General features: G+C 42.5%; 1 protein-coding gene across 1 annotated transcript in view; it reads right to left on the bottom strand.

Moving 5' to 3' along the window:
• Nucleotides 1-12,394, bottom strand: part of fbxo41 (F-box protein 41) — a 57,337-nt gene extending 44,943 nt beyond the window's left edge. Inside the window, 1 exon segment of the mRNA XM_042070533.1 lies at nt 12,286-12,394. The gene's annotated coding sequence lies outside the window, so the exon portion shown is untranslated.
• Nucleotides 12,395-24,364: the final 11,970 nt, after the last annotated feature.

The raw sequence follows: 24,364 nt of genomic DNA, 5'->3' as shown, positions 1-24,364 counted from the left end.
AGGATAAGTGCTCAGTTTGATGAGCCCATTAGGAGAGCTTTGCCTGTGAATTGTTGGACTCTACTGCTTCAGGAAAGTCATCCAACAACATGCCCTTTGGATCCTGTCCCGTCTATTCTTCTGCAGTCTGTCACACTTGGGGCAGCCGTGGCCTACTGGTTAGCACTTCGGACCTGTAACCGGAGGGTTGCCGGTTCGAACCCCGACCAGTAGGCACGGCTGAAGTGCCCTTGAGCAAGGCACCTAACCCCTTACTGCTCCCCGAGCGCCGCTGTTGATGCAGGCAACTCACTGCACCGGGATTAGTGTGTGCTTCACCTCACTGTGTGTACACTGTGTGCTGTGTGTGTTTCACTAATTCACAGATTGGGATAAACGCAGAGACCAAATTTCCCACACGGAATCAAAAGAGTATATATACTTATATACTATACTTATACACCTGCTGTTCTACCAGCAATCATGCATGTGTTTAATACTACTACACTCAGTTCTGGAATAGTTCACTATTACTACTAGTACACTTCATACAATTGATGAAGAACTACAGACCTGTCTCCCTTCTTCCTTTCTTGTTGGCTTTGGTGGAAGTGTTCTTCAAGCAAGTCTATGACTTCCTGTATCAGAACAAACTGCTAGACCGTATGCAGTCTGATTTCAAGAGTGGTCATTCTACTGAAATTGCTCTGTCTGTGACTGAAGCATTAAGAGTAGTTAATGTAACCTATTTACATTTATTGCTACTGTTTAACCTGCGTGGTTCAGCCCTGCACACGCCCGACTCAAACCCGTAAACAGCAGCACCTCAAATCATGAGTCTGCTCAGTCATCAGTATTAATTCTACTAGACTTACCTGCAGCCTTAGATACTGTAAACCATGACATTCTCCTTTCTACACTGTCTGAACAGGGAATTTCTGGGAAAGATCTTGGTTTGAATCCTACCTTAAAGGGCGTTCTTTCAGTGTGTCTTGTATCAAAGTATCATAACCTCACCACAGGTGTGCCATAAGGATCAGTATTAGGGCACTATTTACACCACTTCCTTGGGTGAGACCATTCACTCCCATGGATTTGACTCACTGCTATGCGGATGGCTTTACCTGTCTTTACCACCTGAGGACTGTTTCCCATCAGATTTCTGCATGCCTGATATTTCCGTCTGGATGACAGACCGACTTAAAAACTGAGCTTTTGGTGTTTCCAGCTAAAACAGCTATTACCCAACAGATTAACATCCAGCTTGACTCCTCTTCACTGACCCCAACTAGATTGGCACGTAACTTTGGCGTCATAATTGATGACTGACTTAATTTCTTTGAGCATGTAGCCTGAATTGCAAAATCGTGTTGGCTTGTCCTTTACAACATTAGGAAGATCAGACCTTATCTGATACAAGATTCCACACAACTTCTTGTGCAGGCCATGGTTATATCCAAACTGGACTATTGTATTTCACTGTTAGCTGGCCTGCCTGATTGTGTAGTAAGATCGTTGCAAATGATTCAGAATGCTGCAGCATGCCAGGTCTTCAATCAGCCAAAGAGGACACATGTAACTCCTCTCCTACTCTACCTTGACTCCTTATAATAGACCTTGGCCTATAGGACACTTACTGGATCTGCTTACGGCTATCTCAATTCTATGATCCAGCTGTACATCCCCAACCACTCACTGGGGTCATCTGATGAGCATCGGTTGTGTGGACCAGCCATAAATGCTAGATCAAATTCAAGACTCTTTTCCTCAGTGGTAACTCGTTGGTGGAATGAGTAGCCCAGTGCTCTCCTTCCTGTGATAGTTTAGGCCCAAAATCCCACATTTTGGGGATATTATTGAATTTATTTATTTTTGGGCTTTTTTATGCCTTTAATGCGACAGGATAGTGGAGAGTGATAGGAAGTGAGTGGGAGAGAGAGTCGGGGTGGGATCCGGAAAGGACCACGGGGCGGGAATAGATAGATAGATAGATAAATAGATACTTTATTGATCCCCAGGGGAAATTCAGCAGCATACAGACAACACAAACACATTCTTTAACAGCAGAAAGAGTAATTAAAGTATATAATATAAAAACACAACTAAGCAATAAAGACAGTAGAAGATAAAGAATATGCTAAATATACTAAAATACAAATTATACTAACTAACACTTAATCAAATCAATTCTAAAAACAGTATCCACATAGTGGTGATTAATCAATCAGAGGCACTTGCAATGACTGAGGCAGGGACTGAGCCTGTGATTCTCTGTGCATAGTAAGGTAAGGTAAGGTAAGGTGCTCTGTGTGAATGAGTGTCATGGTGATAGTGCAATGGTGATAGTGGTCATGGTGATAGTGCAAATGAGTAAGTCCAACAGTGCAACAATGCAGAAATAAAGTAAAGTAAAGTCTATATATCTTTATATTTAACTATTTTAAGAAAAGGTATAAGTGTGGCCACAGTTCGGCTGTGGCATGGAGGGAGGGGTTATGCATATGTACTAATGTGCTAATATAGCACGCAAACAGTGAGGCAGAAGACAGCGGTAAAAGTGGCTAGTGGACAGACAGTATTAAAAACATGGAGGGGGTGAAGAGGCAGACAGACTATGCAGAGAAGTCTATCTCTCCTCTTCCCTTAAGTGAAGCATTGAACCCGGGTTGCCGGCGTATGGTGCAGGTGCCCCAGCCAGTTGCGCCGCAGCTGGGGCCATATTATTGAATTATATTGAGTTTTTGGGAAAATGTCTAAATGCCATATGTTTTAATTTGTTTAAGTTAAGGTACCCAATTTATTTGAACTGTATTTAACCTGTAAGAGGTTTATGTTTGAAGGAAATTTGATGATTTCTAATATTTGATAAAAAATTATAATTTTTTTAATGATTTAAAATTGTTAGAAAAACACTTAGGGTTTTAAAATCATCAGTTAACCTCTGTAACGATATGTATTTGATAGAACAGTTTTTTGCTAAAATGACACTGTTTTTACCAGAAATGTCCCTGTAAAGGAGTGTGTGTCCGAGCAGGTGGAGAGAAGACTCCAAGAAATCCAAGTGCCAATTACGACTTTTATTATTATTATTTACTAGTAGGCTACCAGCAGGTTTAAGTGACAAACAATTCACAAACAAACACTGGACAAACAGAAAACAAAGATAGGACAATGCCCACGCTTCTAGGGCCCTGTTATAGCAACAGTACTTACGTCCTCTCTCGTCAGAGACGCATCTCTCTACTAAAGCAACCCCAGGCATTAAATAGCACTGGTCACAACTAGAGATGCACCGATTGCAATTTTCTGGGCCGATACCGATTTCCGATTTTTCATAGAGTTTGACCTGCCGATACCGATTTTAGCCGATTCCGATTTCATTTCTTCTAACCATTTTACAGCACACACACAAATAGTTATTTTCTATCTTTTCTTTGATAGAACATGTTAATATAGACGTGTAATCAACTTATCAATGATGAAATGGCTGTTAAAAAAAATGGAACCGGTGAGCAGACAGATTCTTTTTCAAGTCTAACTTCAGATGCAGTAGGCTATCAAATTATGGATTAAGTTAGGTTATGGAACACCCATTTTATGCTTCTCACATCCAATATCCAACTAAAGATTTAAGAACAATTTTCATGATACATTTGAACATACTACCATGTAACATATTTTCATATGCATTGATGAATTTATGGGAGGGCGAGGGAAAAGTGGTAGCAGCCTAGGCTATCACGCAAACACAGGGGAGAAGTGCTAATAGCGATTAGGTGCTCCACCATATGAAAACAGTGCACGTCTGTTTTGCGGTGAAAAAATTAAATCCAAATTCCGGTTAAATGCATCAATTAGGCTATAGAAACTTTCAGAGACGACTGATTCAGTATTCAGAGCATCAGTTTTCTTCATTGTAGGCTACTATGTCAAAAGCAACTTTAACGTTTGTTTGCGTTTCTAATAGGCTATCGTTTGTTCACTTTCACGACATCCACTTCTCAATCTGCTAGACTAGGGTATTTTAAGGCATAGCCGCAGTCTACGTGCAGTAAATAGTTAGAGTATTTTTTTTTTCAGTGGAGTAGAACTACTAGGGCTACTGTATGTCGCTGCTTGTTGACATCTTTGATTATGTTTAATATCGCAGTCGTTTATCTCCATTCAGCAGGCTTGTGGTTCAGCTGTGGGCACGCAATTAGCGGCTGTGACGGGCGGTGATGAGCGATGTTTACGTAGCCTAATGAAGTGACAGCTTAGTAAATTCCACGCAGTAGGCCAATGGTAAAGCACAGCGTTTGCGGCATAGAAAAACTCACTAGCCTATTAGCGCTTTCTTTGTAGCCCTACATCCAGCCCTGAGTGTTGGCCTGGTTGCTAGCTTCTTCAAACTTTGCAAACTCAGCTGGGGGTTGTTACAATTGCGGCGCACGAGTGTATTTGACCGGCATAAAATCGGCATGTCTCAGACTGACCGGCCGGTCGCCGGTCATGGCCGATCACGTGAAAATCGGCCGATTCTGGTCACCAGCCGATCTATCGGTGCATCTCTAGTCACAACCAAATCACGGTCACAATTCAATTAACATCTTGAAACAATATTTCATCTCTTAGAAACCCTTGCGCAGCACAATACTCAGAATCTTTCTTGTGCATTAACAAAAAACTGCGCTTCCAAAAGAAAACAATGAAAAGACAAGTTTGCCACAAACACCCCTGCGCTAATGAGCGCTTCCCTACGGGAGCACGCCCCAAACATTGAAAAAGTTCTCGCCGTCTGCAAACCGGCTTGCCCCCTGTACACGGAAGGCTGCCATGAAGACTGGTGAGAACAGTCGCTAGTACAGCATTAACATGCAATGACACATTTAAGAAGTTACCCTAAGATGTTATGTGCGCGCTTGCAACCCCCAAACTGCGTTGATGTCACGCTATGCAAACAAATACCTTCCAGCACTTTTACCGATAAACAAATCTTCCATTCCTAATTCCCTTCACCACGCATCCAAACATTCAGCCCTCCGTACATTCATTCATTCACATGATATTGGCCTGGTACAAATTACATTGTCCACAATCATGCCAATCATCCCCCCAGATCATATTAATTTAAAATGTCTCGTTTTGTTTAAATGTTCAGTCTTATTGTCCATACCGTGTCGGGAGATTTGTCAGATCAAGTGACAGGCGCACTGCGCTCTGTCACAGTCCCCATAGCATAGCAAAAAGTGTGTAAAAATGGGCCATTTTGGAATACGGCGGCCATATTGGATTTTTGGACAAAATTCAACATGCCCCAAGTTCTAATCTATTCCAATAGGGGTTCTGACCAGGAATCCATGGAGAAAACTTTGACCAAAAACTAGGCCTAATGTTTCCAGCAGATGACCTGTTTATATGCATTCATAGGAGGATCCAGGGGAAAGTGGTATGTACAAAGACTGCTCCTCAAAGCGCACGTCTATTCTGCGCCTAAATACTTCCTCCTTGTAAAAGCAGGTGTTAATCCAAATTGCAGTTCAATGCGTCACAGTTTACACTAAGGATTGATAAATACGACGGAAACTTGGGTCTGACAGCTTTCGCAATCTGCGGTTTGTCCATGACGCTGATAACGCTACGTTCGCAAATGTACGTACATCTGGCCCTTGGTATCATGTTTCCACACACTTTAGGTCAAAATCACACCGAAATTCTCCTTTAAGGACATAAAAGAAAAAGTATTTCTGACCTTTAAAGCCCAAATTCAGCAAATGACAGCATCAAGCTGACTTGAGCCCCATCTCTGACGCCAGCCGTGCCTCATTAGTCATTAGAGTCGAACATCAAAGACTGAACACAGACGCTGGGGAACATGGGGAGAGGCCCAGGGGTTCAGACCTGGGGCTCTCTGATCAGCAGAGAAGCTCCAGAAACACTCTGGACCGGACACTCGCTCTGTCCACTGCCTGTCACATCGTGCTGTTGATCTGTGACCCCACTCTCTCAGTGGTGTGTTAGCACAGAGCTTTAGAATTCTGCTCACGCACAAAAAGCTCAAGACAAAGTAACATGAAGCGAATGTGAAATGACTTTGGATGAAAAAAAAATATGTACAACAAAAAAACCCCAGTTCAGTTCAATTCAGTTTCAGATTTTTCCCCATAGATTAGAGCTGAATCCAATCCAATGAGTTAATTATATTTATTATAATCACAGGGTCAAATCACCAAGTTTTACAAGTTATTAATGTAAGTATGCAACAACAGAGTACACATTCTACAGCCTACATATGATACCTCTCCCTATGAGGATCTTTTAAGATTTTAAACACAAATGCTGACCAGTTTGACAGACATATTTCACACACAGGAGAGCATCCTTCCTATCAACAACCAAGTGAAAACATAAGAATAATCAACACCTACCTCAGGATCACTAAATGATCACTTGCTCCCTCCCATCTCTATGCAGCGTCCCAAGAAGTACCTCGAGGGAAAGGGGAAAATCCTCACATACAATTCTTCCAACTAGGCCCTGAAACAGCAGGAAATCCCCAGAAGGCTGTTCCTCTCTCCCTCTCTCTCTCTTTTCGTTTCTGTCTTTGTCTTTCTCTCTCTCCCTCTTTCTTTTTGTCCAATTCCCTTCCCTCTTCTTGTCCGTAAACCAAACCAATCTGCTTCTGTTGGCTCATTCCACAATGCCTTGTTACCATAGCAATTATTTGTTTAAACACTCAGATGAATAGACCATTCCCCATGTCAATCACCTTAGCATCCCCACTGCGCTCAGTCTGGAGCGGGCCAGAACGAGGCAGCTGAACACTCAAACTGCATCCCTGTGATTTGGACTCCTTTTAGCCCCCAGATGTCTTCTTGTATTAGCCCCCTCTAATTGACATTCATTTCTGTCCATGCATGACCTTATTGTGCCACTGCAGATCACTGTAGGACATTTTCAGGAGGACACAAAAAAATTACAGATGCATACTCATATTAGACAAAATGTCTGATACAAAATGCATCAGTGCATTAAAAGTTTTAACTGATACTGCCATACTTCCCCAATTATTATAAAAACTATACAGTAAATACACAAATGTGGCGGCATGGAAGAAAACTAGGGATGCACCTATTGTGAAATTCTGGGCCGATACCGATGAATAAACAAACAATTTGGCTGATAACCAATGCTGATATTGATATTTTTTCTTTGTTTATTTACAGGGTTTTTTGTCGTTTATACCCTTTAGAAGAGTGAAAACACAAATATTCATAGGACAACATTTATTTTAAACATTAGCCACTGCCACTGCCGATATAAGTAAAGGCCGATATTGGCCGATATATCGGTGCATCCCTAAAAAAACACGTATGATTGCATTTGACAGAGCCGTACTGTATCTCATCATATGGGTGGGTTTTGGCTTAATTTGACAGTGTTACTGTTTCTTATCATATGGCCAGGTCTTGGCTACAGAAAATCAGAAGTGATTCTCTGTGCTCATGCTGACGCAAAGATATCACAGACTTCATGGTTGCCAGGGATACAAGCATTGAATCTTTTGCTATAGAAACCATGTATGGAATGGTTCAGTCACAGGTTAAGAGAAAAGAGACAGAGAGAGAGAAAGAAAGAGAGAGAGATGGACACACAGGAAAAGACAGTGTGTGTTTATGAGTGTGTGAGTGCCCTAGAAGAGACAAAGGCACTGACGTCATGTGAGGGGATGCAGTAGAGTTGGAGAAGGTGGAAGAGCAGGAGACATACAAGTGTGTCAGAGACATGATATATGGACACATCCAGGTTCCTCCTAGCCACAGGAGTTATGGTCATGGCTGGTCAGTCAACCGAAACAAGTGGTGATAAAATACTATGGCCATTTGTGTCTCAGGAAAAGAGGTTAAGATAAAGATTGTTGAGAGATAAAAGATTGAGAGATAAAAGATTATTGAGAGATAAAAAACAAATCAGGAAAAGACAGGAGCCGGGATGAGCCAACGAGAGTGTCACAGACTCAGTCAGGTGCTGATCCATCAGGAGGCAGTGTGCATGCTGTGAGGCTGTACTTTTAATTAGGCCACAGAGGAAAATGTGCAGAGCTTCACACTGCCTGAGCACACAACCACACGCTGCCTTAAACAGACACAGTGACCCCCTTCCCAATCCACCACTTCACAACCAGAACATAAACATACCAGCATCCAATAGGAGAAAGCCTAAACTTGAGTACACAATGTCTCTATTGTGACAAATGGTGCTGAAAAACAAAACAGAAAGTTCTAGAGGACAGGACCTTAAAAGTGGTGACATTATCTTTGGACCACATTCTCAATAACTTCACAACTGAATGTCGGAGTGGACATAAGCCAGGGAGCTTGTCAAAATGTTTTGTCCCAGAGGACGTTACTGTCTCTGCTGTCTCCTGTTGATCTGTCGAGCTTCACTGGGCCAATTATCCTCCATTACACATGGATCATCACATGTTGAGAACCCCAGGGGGTATTCCCATAAAACACAGCCTGTGCAAACGGCCCCAGCCCACCCCAGCCCAGCTTCCACTGGCCCAGTGCTAATCTATGCATGCAGTAATGTGTAGCAAAACCCATTTAGTTAATAAAACAACCACCAGCAATGTTTAACTCTCAGAATGATTATCATTGCGAGTTTGCTAATCAGAATGCTTGATGTAGAACTCTAACAATAAACATAGTTGGTTTTGTAGAAGGCCATGGTCCTGGGATGTCTATAGATTGTGCTGGACTCCAGGAAACTTGAGATAAATTGAGAAAACTTATTCCAGATAAATTGAAAAGACAAGGATTCTGACCTCCAACTGGGAAAAAGTTGTTTAAAGAACATTATTTAGTAACATTATTAGGTGATATCATAATCACTGTATTCCTGACATCCCTCTCTCTTACAAAGGGAAATAGCACTGGGACAACCTAAGCATAGACATGATACACAAGTGAGACAAGCAGTGAATACTGACATTTGGAATCCAGCGTCTATGTTCTTGATAAGACCTAATTTTTATTCAAGTAAATTACAGAAAAACATATATTATGGTAGCCTGGCGGGGCCATCCTATATCATTGAGATGTATAGTCTGGCATCGAACCATTCACCTCACTTAATCCAAGGGGCGGGCAGAGAATTGTCTTTCAAACTGCCTAGGCATGCAATAGGCCAGCGCTACGACCATATCCGTATCCGGTCGGCAAAACGGCAAATACATCCTTCTTCGAAAGTAATGACTTAAGTGCATTGTGTTGCTCAACTTTCAAAGAAAAGCACAAGTCCAACTCCTCCAAAGTTGACGCCAACGCCGATTCGGAATAGGTTGATTCAAACAACCACTCTTCGTTCGCCATAGCCACCTTCCTTGTTGTTCACAGTCGCAGGACTGTCGTTATCCTGTTAAGCCCGCCTTAAGACTCGCTAACAAAATAGAGCGCTGTGATTGGAGAACATCCACGGTGCTAAGCCAATAGAAATCCCTATGGTTCGATACTAGACGTACAGGCTGAGCAAATTAATTTGCCGCCGCTAGGGTGCGTCTAGATTTCTAGGCTAATATTATGGCCTATTGGCCAAAAAACAGAGACTAACAAGTGGGGAAAAAAACAGTCATGATATGATGGTGACACGTTGACCCTACACATGAAGTCATTCTCCCTGTCTGAACATGAATGGTGTTGAGCCACTGAGGAACACAGCCACATTTGTTGCCCCACTGGTGCCTTTCTTGGGCCCAACTCAAGCGTGGTAAAGCATTTCATAACCAGTTCACATGAAGCAGATAAGGCCAATATGCTTCGGAAAACCAAACCGTGCCCTAACCAATGATGCAGAAAATGATCCCCATGCAACACTGTTTTCATATGGCAGTGTCTATTATGGACACTTCCCCACAGGAGTCAATTCTAAGGACTGACCACAGTGATGTACAGCTCCCTCCAGGACACCCTGGGAATCAATGCTGGTAATGTATGTCCCCATTAGCCTTCACTTAGCGCAGGACAATCTCCTTCACTGCCCGGTAGCACAAGTTAGTTGAATGCATAAATAGCTTACTTAGGGTAGCTGTCTGGGTAAAAGTGGTGTGCCCAAATAATATGCAAAAATATCAGTTCAGCATAGCCTTTTACATTGTCTTCAGGGGGAATACACTTTGCCTAAAAGCAAAGCATCCAGCAAAGACATTTTCAAAAGCTTAAACTCTAACATGGATAGGATCAATAGTTGAATTTGTAATGGTTAACAACATTGAGGTAACTACCATGTAAGGCACATCTGTGATGGAGAAGGCAGTGTCCATACACCTCATACTGGACTAGAGCTCAGACAAAGGCTGTTCAGGCTTCTCACTACTGAGGCACTGTCTGGATAGCTGGGCTAGAGTGGTGGGACACACCCCTTTCTAGTCACTCTCCCAATTCGTAGCAGCACCAGTCATCCAGATGAAGGCTCAGTCATATCCTGGCCAATTACGCCAGGCTTCCCTGACCAGACATTACACATCACTGCCTGTGGCACAAATCAAGTCAATGAGTGCGGCTGTCATCCTGATACCGGTGTCCCATTGAGCTTAGACTCGAAATGTCAGTAGAGCAAAAGCTTCAATGAACTGTCTCTGTGGTTGTCCTTAACGCTGAGGCGATTTGATGGGAAACATGATATTGAAAGGGAAAAGAAAGGAAAACAAACAAGGCATAACAGTTTTGTGTATTGACGATTCCTTGTGATCGATAGAGATATCAGATGCAGCAGACCCTCAATGACTTTGGATGTAAATAACACAATCTCTCATTACAGAGATATGGCTGCAGGAATAACACAGCTCAAGACAGAATTCAGAGCAATCAATGCCTTGAGCTCAGGCACACACTGGGAAATGCTGCCAAGGGAATTGCATGCCGTCACATTTCATCTTCTGTATGTACAAACAAAAGGTTGAACGTTGAACTCTTAACACCAGGAGGCAATGCGCAGACAAAGCAAATAAACATGAATATTTTTCACTAGAAAAATGATTGTTATAAAACAGTGTACTAATTCATTATTAATGTATTTCATTATTCGCTGAAAAGGCTAGTCTACTAATCTTTGAATCTATTGAATCATTAATTAAGATAATACAAATAATTCTGTGGACAGAGATTGGGTTCACAGTACTTCATCTGGCGCACTACTGTTCGGCCCATAGGAATGTTTAGCAGTTCATAGTACAGGCCTGCTCCGAATTCAACAATGGCTGACTGCTGATTCAAAACTGACTAACCACTGTTTACGGACAAGGCAGCCATTATTTTCTCATGCTCTTACTAAACATGAAGCTAGTTTGGGTTCTTTAAAGCATTTTAATTCTATTCAATGATGCTGTGAGACACTGCTGGAACATATTTTTGCCTTAACAGTTCTGCCCTGGGGCAAAGAGAGGAGCACACTGTGGAAGAAAATAAATTCCCACAGTGCTGTTGTGCTATACACAAAATCAACAGCTATTTTCCCCCAGAACAATTACAGTGCAAACATGCTGGCAGATACCATCTTATGCCGTATTCAGCATCAATATGTAATTTACAGGTAACAGGATTCTACAATCAAAGTACTTTTTGGCTGGAGATAGGCCCTTGTTGAAATCATTTATGACAGCATAACATCACAACAGGAGCACTGCATGTTGACATGCTAACCTGTTCAACTACATAAAATCCAATCATTGGGCGAATCTTCACCCCATACCGGTGGGGTTATCAATGCTAAGGGCGCCGAGTAAGGCCGGCAGCATTAGCTATTCAAACTGTAACGCGATTAGATTACAAAGATTTGTGCGTTATTTAGGATTATCGACAATCTATACTGTCTCGGGACGATCGACAATGTACCCTTCATTTCAGTAAATTGTTTTACATAATGTATTTGCGCGAGATGCAATAGCCCACCTAATCCACGGTGGAAACCGGTGCAGGTCTCACTGCATGCTGCAGACTTAGCTAATTTAGACGTGCATTTTTACGCAAGTCAAAACAAATGTAACGATGCAAACTCTCTCCACAGTTCGCAGTTTGGCCATTCCTCAGGCCGATAGAAATAGAGACGATTTGAGCCCGGCAGCACTGCCAGCCATCATTTTTCACCATTTCCCTACATAACGCATCCGAGTATAAGTGTCGTTACCTCTTCTGCAACGTTTCACAACCATAGCTTAGTATTTGAAGGCGACTGCACTGTTACTCTATTAAAAAAATATGCGATCCATTTGTACTGCCATACATTACAAACATGCGTTATTGTATTTTGAAAAGCGGCGCTTCTCACCTCGCAATTTTCTCCCCATTTTTCCTCCTGAGCCAAGGAACCGCTCCAGCATTGACGTCACGCGCACCACTCTGCAGTAGACTGTATGCGCGCCTCCGCTGTGAAGGCGTGTAGAGGGAAGAGGAGATGGGAAACAGGCAGGGATGTGCTGCCTCCACGGCAAGACAGCCGCAAGACCGAATACTACAGCTGAATACAGCAGGTATTGCTCAGATAGGGGTTCAGACTCAGGGGTAACATGCTCTTAAAACATAACACATTTGCTCATGGAAAGGTGATCGCGTTGGCGCTCCGTGACAATTGTGCGCTGGCTGGTATGACTAGGAAATCGCCACGGTGTGTGGAGGGAGTAGAACACTGTCCAACTTGTGCATTTACGCTAAATAGGCCAAACAACATCTATGTAGAAAATGATGGCGACAGAAACCTCCAAGAGGCTACCTTCCCAAGATATATTAACTTCATTAATCCTTGAAAACATGGGCTGCGTTACAGTAGCCACAAAAACGTTTCGTTAAAATATACAAATATACAATATTTTTTGTACATTACATGTTTAGTGTACTAAGTAGCCTACAATGTAACATAAAAATGAATATAACTAAAGTCTAGGACGGAACTAATACCTTGCATGGACAGTGGCCGTATGAGGAGGGGTCAACTCTCCTGGCCCAAAGTAGTCATTTCACAGGGTTATGCAGTTGGCAGGAACAACTGGCCGTGTCACAGAAAAGATAGAAACTCTGCTTTTTGACGAGGTCATGGCTGGAGATGTCAGCTTGTCCAGTTGTTTGTTACATTTTCTGATGCTGCCGCCCAAGCACCCAGTTTCTGGTCCCTCTTAAGTTTACAACCATCTTTCATGGCCATATTCAAAAGCAGGTGGTTGTTCCCACACCACTCCAGGTGGTCTGCCAGGTCCCTGTTATCAGTCTGCTGTCCACCACTGATACATCTGTCCCTACCACTGCAAAGTTGTGTCAAATAGTCTGGATGACAGGACTGTGACTGTTTGAGGTGTAGAGGCCAGGTGAAGAGGAAAAGTGAAGAGTCTTGTCCCAAGTGGTGCATCTGTGCTTCTGACCATCAGAACCAGTGGTTTTCTAGAGGATTGTTGTGCCTCTGACCATCAGAACCACTGGTTTTCTAGAGGACTATTGTCTGTGGCTTGTGGCTGTTAGGAGATGTCTCCCAGAAACAAAAAGCTTTTGTACATTGCAATTGATAGGTGGCAATAGTGATACGGTTGGGTGTTAAAATTGTACATGCACAAACCACATTTGTGTTTCTAGGACCCTGTTAATGGGAAGGGTTGGGCAGGGGACACAGATGTTTCACAAAGGTTCATATCACAAGAGCACCATTGGTAAATAAAGTATACACCACCATTGTTCCACAGACATGTGCAGTATATCTGTGGGTCATTTTGTAGGACTTTGGTCTAAATGTGGATTAGAACAATTAGTACACAATCTAAAATATTCTGAAACAATCCGATGCCTTGTGAGGTTGAGTAGATAGAATTGAAAGTAGTAGAGTGGATTACAATAGACGACAGCACATGTGAGTGGTGCTTTAATCAGGCTGTGGGTGGGTTTTAGAAAGAAAGGAAGAAGCCTTCTTTACACCCATCACAAAGACCACAAAGTGTACATCTGGCCCACGAGACTACAAGTACTTGAAATGTTCTTCCGCAAACTGTCCAGTTGACTTTGATGCCAACTCCACTGATCATCATTATGGCCAATGTGGCCATGCCAAACAAAATCTGTTTGTTAGAGATGGTCTGGAAGCTTGTAAACATCTACAGCTGGTGAGCTAGCATGTTCTTTGTTCAGGCTTTTTCAATATCTTGTTGTTCTGCAATCAGTGTTATCAAAAGTGAAAATCAATGTGTAGAACTGTTTTCACACTCCACACATTTGATGTTGTGTGTTGTTCCACGCACCCTGTGCCCCATATCCTCTTCAGGCAGTATTCTAGCCGTACACTCTCCATCCATATTTGACTGAACTGAATAGAGATGGGACACTACAGACATATTGTACAGAAAGCAAGAAAGAACAGATGCTGGACTGCAAGTTACTGACATCTTGCCATTTGGCCAAAGACTTGACGGAGACTAAAACCATTTTGAATGATGTCCTCCATTACTACCCTCCTGTGGTCTGAAGCAAACAAAGTTGGATGCTTCTCATCTGCACACAAACTTGTGATTGCCAATTCATTCAGCATTCACATACAATATGTCATAGGCTACTCTTGGCACTTGCTGTCTGCACATTGCGCTTGGTAATGATTCCCATGAGACATCAATCTTTTCTCTCCAGCTGTTTGAATTGGTTGTGATGTACATGCAGTGAAATCTTTGCGATTACTACACAGAGGCATCCTCTCTTTTATTGAGTCTTATTGTATTTAGGTGACACCCAGCAACACCAATAATCAGGGCTTATTTGCCAAGATGTATAAGAAAGGCTATGTGACTTAGCTTTATGGTTTTACATGTTTGTTCATTCTGTATGTGTGCATGTGTGTATTCCAAGGTGTACAGTAATGAGAGCTGATATCCCCCTTTAGCAGCAGGCCACATGTCCACTGCATCTGCATGGACATAGCTGCAGGTGCGCTCACATGTGGCAAATGACCTCCAGACTAGGTGATAATCAGGAGGACAGACAACGCCACTCTGTGGACAGAGCATGTTACTGCAGATTACTCCAGTTTGTACTCAGTTAAATGCTTGTTAGTCTAACACGGTAGTGTCCAACAAACGATGGGGTTGAGGCTGTCATCTGTCATTTTAAATGGACATGAAATTATGTCACCAAGAGCACTTCATCTGTTAGATTTCCAAGGAGTACAAAGCCATTTGCTGTAAGATGAGTGCTCTTCCTGATGGAAATGAACCATACATAGTTTTGATGACACTGCTTATATCAGCTGGACAAAATGAGAAGGGTATAGTTTGTTGACTCACATTCTATGAATTATCTCAGTGCTAAAGACTACAGAGCTGATTTGTTGCTTTTAATGGGAAGACAGGAGAACTGTACAGTCACATGTTTACTTTGCTATTTGTGGTATGTTGATTCAAAACAGCAGTTTTTAGTATACTGACATTATGTTTCTGGGACAGACAGTATATCTGAGGAAGATTAAAAGAGAGAGAGAGAGCCTGAATTAGACTGTAAGAAAAGCTAAGTCTGTCACTAATTTAAAACTAAATTCTTCTGAAAATATACATTACATTTTAATATAACGCAGTGCCGATAAGCTACAGCTGAAAGATTTTGAATGCAGTCTAATGGGGTGATGAGCTTATTTTGTTATGTTGATTTTTTAATGGATATACAGTAAATGACAATAAATTCCCAGTCACAAGTAGTGCATAATATCTCATTATTACCTTTTAACAGTACGTCTGCATTTGCCAGTTTTGTATTGCTGTCACAAATGGCATTTCTGTTAAATGATTGCTGTGTGTCCCAGATCTTCTGGTTGAATTGTTCCTCCATTGGTGATGACATTGAGGCAGCAGATCAGGTCAGCAGACGTGCCCTTGAGCTGCTCTGTTTTATCACACCAGGACACCTGCCTGCTCCCTGTCCAACAACACAACACAATCTCTCTCTCTCTCTCTCTCTCTCTCTCTCTCTCTCTCTCTCTTTTTCTCTCTCTCTCTCTCTCTCTCTGTGTCTTCAGTGAACAGAAACAGGCAACATTGCATCTATCTGACTTGTTACATATGTAGTCCTTCTACAGACAAAGCCTCTAAAGTCTAAGCCCTTTAATCACAGATTTTCTGTTGTCTATGGGTCTACACAAATGTGAAATGGGTATAATATTTCATACATAGAACCCAAATTACCATTGATTGCTAAGAAAGGAAATGAGTCCATATCACAATAAAATATCCCTACCTATAGTTGTCGATGATCCATCTTTCTCTCTGAGCAGCTTTCATCCTTTGAGTCAACCCTAAATGATTTCATCTCCCTTTTGCTTTGGCACTTTGGGTTGAACTGCCCTCATGCATTGTTAATTTACTTCAATATTTTATAAGTGGATTTCATGGCAGTGTTCGAGGCAATGCCCTGGCTTTTCAGGAAAGCTAACCCAGCAGGGGTGTGTATCAAAGCCACACAAACTTCCCCATGCCCCCATGCCTCTGCTCTGCTCAAAAGCAAACCTCCACGTTTACCAATGTTCCTAATGGCAGCAAACTGATAATTGCCGTGACTCCACTGTCCTGTGCATGGGATTTCATAGAGAAAGGTAATAAGAGTTCATGTGGTTTAAAGTAGGTCACCCACTGCTCATCGGTAATACACAAACCACACATCCCAGAGACACACTAGTCACAAATCTAAACATAGCTTTCTTAGAGATTTCCAGAAAACCTAATCATGTGCTCTGGTTTAACAAGCATGGTGATTAAATTTATAATTCCCCCAAGTAGTTGAGAAAGACTAAATTAGCTCAACATACAGGCTCTCATGCCTTAACCCAAAATCAGTCGCATGTGTCAAGGATGACAGGCTCACTATGAGGTAATTACTGCCCTACCTGCTGTTTTTGTCATTTGATTGGCTGCACTCTGTGTTTTGCTGTTTGTCTGGCTGGCTCACGAAAAAGGCATACGGTGAGGATATTATTAGTCACCATTCACTTAGCAACCACAGCTAATACAGAAGTGACATTTCAGCACAATGCAGTAATTTTATCTAGGTTATTTTAGCTCTTGTCACAATGATGGCTTGACGAAGTAAGGACAAAAAAGGGCCATTGTCTCTCTCTTGAGAGACTTCATTTATCTCTATTCATCAATCCAGCACTAATGTTTTCTAGGTGTTGTTTTTTTGTTGGTAGTTAGATTTGGGATTTGAACTTATGCCCAGGCTAGAGGCTCTTGGCTAAAGAAACTGCTCAAGGTAAAAATGGGTAATTTGAATCACTTGTAGAGACTAAATCTAACCAACAGGGGGCAGCATGAAAGTAGAATTTTAGGGGCGTCCAACACTTTGAAAAGATCTAAATTATAGCCTCCAGAAATGCACATTTGTACTGAAGACTGTACACAGTTTTGCTTTAAAATATTCATTAACAATCAGTCAGTAAAGAACTATTTTCTGTAGTGATTATTTTCAAGCATTTTCATAGTCACCACTTCTAATGTTATATACCGGTAATGTGTTTATAATACGTAAGTTATATACAGGCCTACTATTGAAATTACTGTCAGTCTTAAAGTATAATGAATTTGTTGAGCTGCAAACAAGAGATGCAAGACTATTGAGAATATTGAGAATGTACAGTAGACCACTATAACTATATGATAAAAAATATAGTTTCTTCATATTTTTTTTTCCATACAACATTATGCATCAATTTAACAATGTGGCAGAGGGTCACACAATATGACTAGGGAATAAATTTCAACTTACATTTAACAGTTTCTGTTAATTGTCAACAAGTCAACTGTTAGTCCAGGAAATGTGGTGAAAGAGTTCTTTGAGAGTAATGCGAGGGCAAAACAACATGAAATAATAAAGTCAAGTTCAGTAGCATTCATGCCAATTGAATACCTCAAGTGGTCATTAACAACACTAAGTGGATGGAATATCAACAAAACAGAGGTGAAAGGCTCTATAATGACAAGCACATTGTGTGCATACCAATTCAGCCGAGACACAACATGACTAAAACGCTGAGGAAATTCAAGTGATTCTTCTCCCACAGTGGAATGGCTTGAAATCCTTTCACTCTGTGAGTGAAAGTTGAAACCCCTACAGGTAGCAAGTCGCCCCGACCTCACTGCAGTGAATGGCTGGCTTGCCATTATCCCGCTGTGAACATGACAATTAAAATGGCTGCAGAACTTTAAATCTTTTTTACACAATTCAATAAAACGTTCTAATGAGACTACAATGAATGGTGATCAGGCACCTCACCATTAATGACAAAGCCATGCTGTAATTATGAAAACCCAGGCACAGTGATGACAGTGATAATATAAACTGCAGCATTCTTAGCTTCAGCCATGGACGTTGCCATAGTAACAGAGTATGTCTTATCAAGTATGGCTCTTGTGATTTTTTTTTTCCAGCTGAACTTATTTGCTTGCAGTGTAGGTATAACAACAGGCTGTTGAATTGTTGCATTCATTTGCATATTAATAGTGTTAACTACCATTGTGTGTTAATTTAACCCCTGGAAGGGGTCTCATCAAATGGCTAACACAGTGCCTGAGCTTGGCTATATATAGAGGCTTTTATGTAAATGGTAAAATACACTTATAAGCTATAAATAGGCATAGAGTATAGAACATCACTCTGGGATGAATATCAATACAATTACAATGGATTGTTTGAAGTAGGCTACTGTACTGTCCTTCATGTAAAGGAATTCAACAGGAAGTAAGGGTTTTCAGTATAAGGTTCTGTCATATTTGCAGGTTCATTCTGAAAAATTGTTAACATTGTTGTGGCATGTAGTTACCACTCAGATAAGCACATTAGCAGAATAATGTTAAACACTATACGGTATCTGTACTCAGACAACTGTATTGTTGCTGCTGGCCTTGAAGTAACAGAATAATAAAAACCAAAGATGAATTACGGTGGCTTGATTTATTTGGCCTCATGCTGCACTGCTGCAACTGGTTTTAGCCTCTGTGTTGGACGGATGGAGCCTTTTCCCCATCCACGTCTCTGTGAAGCTGAGATTGTCTGTAGCGTTGCTGCTTGATTATTCCCAGTCGTTGTGCTCGCCGTTCACAGTAGTGAGCCTATTTGAAGTGAAGGCTCCGATGTGGCTAATGAGAATTGTGCTGCTCAGGTGACATTAAACCCTCAAGTTCATCTAGGCTTCATTACATGAGAGTGATTGCGCCAATATAGAGACTCCACCACCATGTGTGGCTTTTAATGACAGCTACAGGGAAAAACACCTCTCTTTTATAATCATGAAGGCTCTTAAAAATGCAATGGCTTCTAAAACCTAAGAGCTGTAAGAGAAACAAACCTTCTACTCTGGATAGCGTCGGTGACAAACGTTGTCATCCTAAAATGTCATCGGTGGTACCCAAGCTGTCCAGAGAAGCAAACATGTCGGCTTTGAGTGAACAGACACACCAGGATGCAGAGAAGGGAGGAGAGTGATGGAATTCCTCTGACAACCTCCATCCTTCCATCCACCCCACAGAAGAAGAGAATGTGAGGGACTGGGTAAATGGTTAGCTGGGCCAAGTAATCCATCACTACTGGAGGAAGAGCCCTGCTACAGGGCTTGGGCTCCGCCACTGCATCTGTATGTGGTTAATGATTAGTGCAGCCATCCTGCCAGCAGTGGTGCCTGTACAATGGAGCTTGTAGGGCTGTGTCCCGGTGTGAAGGAATGGCCATATCTGTCTTCATACCTGCTTCCTCTTTCCCCTCACATGCAATAGGGTTTGGTTAATGGTTAATACAGTGGCTGGTGGATGGAGGCCTGTGAAGGCTACTGCAGACCTGTCACAGCTCAGTCTGCTGGGGACGAATGGGGGAAAGCTGGGCTGTCCTGCTAAGCCCTGCTGCCCCATGAGGTGCCTTAAGGCACACAGAACCCACCAAGACCAAAAACATCTAAAGGTCAGCCACTTGTGTTTAAAATCCCATTACACCGTTGAAAATTTTAAGGGAAGCCAATTGGTGGTATTAACAACTTGAAAGTGCGTTGCAGTCACCACAAATTTTGCTTGAGAGTGTCTGCAGATAAAGTGCAGATGAAATGACTGTGATGTGAATTAGGATCTGCAAAAACCATGCAGGCAGCTCACTGTGATCTATTTTAAACACCAATATGGCCACGACATCTCAATTTGGCACAGTTCTGCTGTGTAGGTAAAACTGATCATAAGTGAGGGGGCCAGAATTAGTTATCCCTGAGAGGTTAGAGCTTGTCTGTAAAAAATACATATCTCTACAAGAAGTGGGTGGGAATAGGTGTGTAAAGCCAAAACGGAGAAGGACTGGCTATTATTACCATTCTATCATTCTATTTGGAGAAGTAATTTGTTCATTCCATTCGTCCTTGTGCCAAAACCATTCTCACCTATGCTGCTGAGGTAACTGTGTGCAATATTCATTTTTTATAGTTATACTCCCTAGCTGTAATTGTTGCAGAGAACATGTAGAACATGAGGATTCATTTGTGTTTGTGTGTGTGTGTGTGTGTGTGTGTGTGTGTGTGTGTGCGTTGAGGGGGAGGGAGGGGTATCATTTGAATTGAAAACGAAAACACGTTCATCAAACAAGATTACAAGGCAGGCATTTAGGTGGTATTTTGTGGTTTGATTGAATACTTACCTCTCCCAGCCTTCTTTAAAAACTCTCAGCAGGCGATTGGCTTAGGGCAGTGTTGATGTGTGAAGCACCCTGTCCTTAGCATGGATCAGACATGGCTTCTGAAAGGGCCCATTGCAGCCACAGCATGGGGCTCTGGTAGTAAGACACAGGAAAGACTCTCCCCATGCCCCTCTCTACTCACAGTGACAATCCATCTTATCAAAGAAGCCACGGTGGGTGGGGACATGCCATTATGCAGGGGGAAGAGAGGGGAGGGGGTAGTGTGGGGTTTGCATGCAACTGTTTGTGACTAAGAATGATCCAAATATGCAGGGATGAGGCTTAGATGATGTACTCCTGCAGTCTGATAGGGCAACGGATGAAATAGGCAGTGTGCCTGAAGCACATTCGCTCTCTATTCTGCCTGACGGTGAGCATATGGCTGGACCATCAGGACCAGTGAGAGTCATGGCCCTCTGATGAGCTGTGGCCTCTCTCTGCCTGATGACCCACCTTCCCAACGCTACCACAGACAGTCCGCTTAGCCAATCTTTTGGAGGCTTTGGAGGAATCTAAATGTCACTTACCCTAATTATCCCCTAAAATGAAGCTAGCTGTCTTGTTTCTCCACAGAGTAAGGCTGATAATAATGTTAAAGTGTTTTAATTGGCCATCTTCAGGATCACTGAATGTGATGTCTTACAGGTTTTTTCAATGTGAAGGATAGAAATGCTCTTAATTCGTTTTTGCCTGTGTTGTCAGAGCCTACCAAGGAACCCCCCGCCATTTTAACACATAATACTAAGACTAAAACAGTGTGGCATGGGGGGAAAAAAACGCATCAAGAGCACTGACTCTATTCATCCATACCAATATATGTGCATATATTTCATGCTGATCAGATCCTTAATGGGCATATTCTGTGATGATTCATCTGCAGCGAGAGTGGGGAACGCAGGCACAGATTCCTCCAGCTGAGCCAGGGCTGATACACTTCAGCACGGGAGCAGCAGCTCTGCCTGCCCACTCACACTCCTAATGCTCTCTTTGTCCAGGCTGTTGCCATGCCTCAGCCCTGCTCCCGCATCTCCTGCCTGCCTGCTCACCGCCATCACGTCCCCCTAGGCCCCTCCATCAGATGAAGACTCTCTTTCATTTTTATGTCTCTCTCTCTCTCTCTCTCTCTCTCTCTCTCTCTCTCTCTCTCTCTCTCTCTCTCTCTTTCTCTCCTCTCTGTCCTCTGTCTCTGACTGATGCAGGGAGGGCTGAAGTGACAGAGACTGTCCACAGCAGGTCTGCCTCCCAGTCATGGACTGCTGGATGTGACATAGCCTCTCTGAGGACATGCCTCATTACTGCAGTGCAAATGTCAGCCATGCTGCAATCACTAGCCTGTTCTGTTGGGTGCATTCCCCTCAGCAGCAGCTTCCCAGCCCATGGGCTATATACTATGCATGACTATTATGGAACACGAGTCTCGTGGACCTGCATTAGTATTGAAAAGCATGGTGTTTTACAGGAACCCGAGAGATGCTCTGTCTGCTTGGATGGCACTTGTTGGGTTTTAAGTAGCAACAAAGCGGCAGCTGTGTTGTGGTGGTGTGTCACTGCAGTCCTTTGTTGAACACACAGCTCATTGAATGCTGCCGTTTCTCTCATTTGAACACGAAGCCTTGGAGTTGCATCTGTAACTATATTCCAAGTCATCAACACCGCCAAACACCAAGAAATCCAACACATAAGTGTTGACAGCAGTGGAACAGGCAGCCAAACAACATTTCTGCTTTGCAAGCGCTGGAAGGGTATCAGTCAGGGTTGGGTCAGGCTGTGACAGACACGCCGCAACGTCCCCTGTGACGGAGGTGGAGAATACGGTGACAGCAATGAGCACTTAGCAGCTGATCTGTCAAAGTGAAGGAAGCAGCCGCAGCCTGTGAGGAGGAGCGTCCCAGACAGCATCAGGCTAATGGTTAACAGCGCATCCTGTCATCCATCCTGGAACCTGCAGCAGACACACAGAGACATTGTCACCGATACTGACACAGTCCAAGCTGATCAAGTCCTGTATGGCAATCACTCTGTGGATGGGAAGGACTGGATGTCAAGTGGAAGGATGTGGAAGTTGCAGACCTCTTTTACAGCCTGTTCTGAAACAGAGTTTAACAAAGTTTCATTTCTTCTGAAATATAATGAAGGTAAAAAATAAAATGCATTCAGAGTTGACTACCTCACCAGACTTGATTTTGCAGAGGCATATGTCGATCTGTATGTAAAAGAGGATTTCCATTCCATCTTAGGCAAATGTGTTTGCATATTTGGGGTACCGAATTCTGCTTGATTTGACAGAGTAGATCTTCATCATCATGGACATTGCTGAGATGTACTCTGGGGTCTTATACAAGACCCTTTGCCTCAATCGTTCCCATCAAGGACAGCGCCAAATTGTACTAGAGAGTGATTGAATTGATTCGAAGCGATTTATCTCACTCAAAACGTTCACCTCTCTCCATTCCGTTTGGATGCAACTCAACACCTTTGACTTTGTTGCCATAGCAATATTGCGCAGAAGAAGACAGCTTCTTCTAGACTCCTTGACCCGCAGAGGTTTACTTGTAATTTAACATGGATGAAAAACTCCATGGAAAGTTGTTCAATCTGTCACTCGTGGTATCTGTCCTGACCAGTAATACTAATGAAGAAATTCATTTTCAGAGCGATTGTGAGAATTAGATACTCAAATGTTTGCATAACGAGCTCCTTTACCTCGCCATTCTGGTCTTAATCACCTGGACTCTCCAAAACACCTACACCCCACTGAAGGATCAGACCTTGGCCCGTCTGGCTCCCGTCATCGTGTGGAATTAATCCGCTGCGGTTGATTGCCATTAGAACCGTGTGATTATGCAGCCTGATTACAAGGCCTGGCCGAGGACCGAAGCGGACTGCACATCGTTGCAATGGAATAAAATCACGCAGTGATTACGCTGGAACGGATCAATCTAGAGCAGCCGTGTCGCAATACAGACTGTCTAAAGTGCGCCTCTGATTATTAGGGCACACTTGAAATCCATATAACCAGTCTCCACACTTAACAAGGCCTTTGACTTGCTCACTAAATGTATGACTTTCGCAATTCAAAGAAAACAAACAGTCGGTGTGAGGAATTGACATTTGCAACGACACCTCTAGAGAACACTTTATACTGCACTCATAATTAATTTGCTTTCCATATTGACAGTGTTTCAGCTCAGAAAAAATCATGTCTTGGTCAAGGACTGGGTTTATCCTAACATCTAGGTTTTCAATATAACTGTGTCAGGTAGTGACTTATCATATAACCATGTTTTTAACTCTATCTAACTCTCTTTAAACAGCCTGTTGATTTATTCAATCAGAAGAATTCCTTAAGCTATTTACTGAAATTGGACATTCCCACTAATACCATGTGAAATCACATAGCGTGTCATGTATTTTCATTTCCTGTCAACCCTTCCTGTTAATCCACTGTCCTAAAGACCATTTAAGGTGGGTTATTTCTGAATGTATTCATATTTTTGGGCATTTTTTTAGCCTTCATCAGATTTATTAATCTGCTATGTGATATGTTTTGCAGTTGTGTGAGGGATGTGGGACTCCAGGGTTAGTTTCCTCAAGGATTCAGTGAAGTCTGTCATAGATGCTTCAACATGTACAGATACCAGATACAGATACCAGTGGGATACACTTAATCTAAGTTTTGTAACCCACATTTC

The sequence above is a fragment of the Alosa sapidissima genome, chromosome 1 (assembly GCF_018492685.1).
Source record: "Alosa sapidissima isolate fAloSap1 chromosome 1, fAloSap1.pri, whole genome shotgun sequence".
Classification (NCBI taxonomy): domain Eukaryota; kingdom Metazoa; phylum Chordata; class Actinopteri; order Clupeiformes; family Clupeidae; genus Alosa; species Alosa sapidissima.
The sequence above is the reverse complement of the archived record's forward strand: the minus strand, read 5'-3'. Positions and strand labels throughout refer to the sequence as shown.